This window comes from Notothenia coriiceps, unplaced genomic scaffold (assembly GCF_000735185.1).
Source record: "Notothenia coriiceps isolate Sejong01 unplaced genomic scaffold, NC01 NC01_scaffold00019351, whole genome shotgun sequence".
Classification (NCBI taxonomy): Eukaryota; Metazoa; Chordata; class Actinopteri; order Perciformes; family Nototheniidae; genus Notothenia; species Notothenia coriiceps.
The window spans coordinates 1004867-1007134 of record NW_011352052.1 but is presented as its reverse complement, the minus strand read 5'-3'; the positions used below and the strand labels follow the sequence as shown (position 1 = coordinate 1007134).

At 41.2% G+C, this 2268-nt stretch overlaps 1 protein-coding gene across 1 annotated transcript in view; it reads left to right on the top strand.

Annotated features, from left to right (window-relative positions):
• Positions 1 to 2268, top strand: part of phf11 (PHD finger protein 11) — a 7734-nt gene that overhangs the window by 3283 nt on the left and 2183 nt on the right. Inside the window, exon 7 of the mRNA XM_010778631.1 lies at positions 373 to 517. The gene's annotated coding sequence lies outside the window, so the exon portion shown is untranslated. The remainder of the gene's footprint in view (positions 1 to 372; positions 518 to 2268) is intronic.

Below are 2268 nucleotides of genomic sequence, written 5' to 3'. Positions count from 1 at the left end.
GTGAGCGGGTGGGGGTTACTTGGTTGGCGTGTATTGGCTAATGCGTTACAACAAGCCAACAAATCGTTATACATCCATAAGGTTGGCCCAAAATCTGATCAGCTCATTTTCAGACAGGTTTTTACTGTATATAAATGGATCAGGACAAAAAGTGAGCGAATCTTTTTTCCTGAAACTTTCAGAGTCTCTTTACAGAGAGGGGACACATGTTGATGTAGAAAAGACATGAACGAGTGGATTTTGCATAATAGGTGACCTTTAAAGAGAATCTGATATTTAATCCCAGAACCTATATCCTTTTTTAAATATTGGATCCATAAATGGTATATTGAGGGTTCTTCATCTGACATGATTTGGGTTTGCTCCTGTCAGGAGGCTGAGTCAGAGAGTCTGCTGCCTCCTTTCTCACAGCCACTTCCTGCCTCTCAGGCTGACTTCTCCACTCAGACATCTCCGGTGATCCCTCCCAGTGAAGTTCAGTGTAAGACGGAGGGACCGACACAGACAGACGATGGAGGTACATTTTCACACCATGATGAGATGAACTTAGTGTTAGGTAATTGTACATTTGAAAATACATTCAAATTCAGGATGTAAACACAACCAGAATAACGTCTTCACATATTCATTGAGTTTATAAAGTGCAATAAATAAATCTCAGGATTTTTAACTACAATACACAAAGCGCTTAATTCTTTGCTTGGGAGCACTGCTACTGGCTGACATGAGACAAGGTTCTTCTTCTATGGTTAATGCTGCCTAAGTTAGGAGACCTAGACCTGAATTAATGGCACTTAAATATGAATTTGGCTATGAATTGCCCACGGCAGCAGTAAAGCAAATTAAATATTGTTCACATCCCTACAAGATTAAAAACACTAGCCAGGGGCCAGATAGATCAGTGGTTAGTGCCCGTTATGTGTAAACTGCTGCCTAGTAAGCCGGCCTAACATTCAGGCAATGTCCTCCCCTCCATCTCCCCCTTTCAACTCTATAGAATCTCTAATAGAGCCCTCTCTGGCCCAAAAAAAAGAACCTTCAAAAAACAAAAAATCGTGAACAAATGGTGCATCTGTCCATTTTAACCTTTTTCCATTTACAAATTAAATGCATATTTTGCAGAAAAAAGCTTTAATTTTAGAATATTTTGTATAATTACCCGGAACATGGCAGTTCACACTTTTGTTAACACTTGCATTGAATGCCGAATGTAGCAGACTTGTGTGATAGAATACATGTTTATAAGCTTTCAACTTTACAAAGCAGACGTCCAAATGTATGAGGTTTAAGCCCCTGTCACACTGTCCCGAAATTGACACCTGATGGACACACGATTAAGGAAATGTTCAAATTCGGCTCTGATCGTAACAACATTGGCCATCGTGGGGCATCTTAAAAGACATCGTATGACCCCGTGGAGTTTTCTCAAGCGGATCCGGCAGCACTTCGGTGAGCGGCAACTTGTAAGGTAGCTTGGAGGGATCTTGTCAAATAGATGAGGGGCATCTTCATTATCATCGGTGCCCATTGGGCATTCGCCCTCACTCTGATGGGGTGCTGGTGACTCGCCGATGCACCGGATGCATAACAGGATGCTCTCACGATGGCCTTACGAAGGGCACAATTTGACAGACGAATTCAACACGAAGCATGAACCATTTCGTAAGGTCCTTCGGCAATTTTTTGCATGCCAAAGATTTTACCAGCGCTACACGAAGTTGTTGCCGCGAGCCTCAAGAACCTACCACCGGCTCGGTTCATACGATGGCTTAATTGATGCCCTCACGAATTGTCCGATGTGTTCGATCAGACTGAAATTTCGACTTTTCCCTTATCGTTGGCGTCATCGGTTGTTTTATGCCAACAAAATCATGTAAAATATTATGTAAATAACCCAATTTGTGTTCTGTTGAAACTGAAAAGGATATCATATATTATTTTTGAAAGGACGATGTTTACAGGAAAGTGTTTGTGTCCTGGCAACCAAATTACGGGAGAAACACTTAATATCTCTAATATAAAGACGGGATAAACGAGTAAAGAACAAGTCTGAAAATATCAGTAATATATAATACTTTACATAATGTTTTTTGTTACTTCGTTAGCAGTGTACTGTCTTAAATGTAATGTAAATGTTTGCCCTTCGTGTGTGGTTCGGACGCCATCTTCGTCGAACAATCTCCACAACTTCCATATTCGCGATGGTCATCGGGTGTCAATTTTGGACAGTGACAGGGGCTTATAGCCTCTCAGCACTGATTTAGTTTG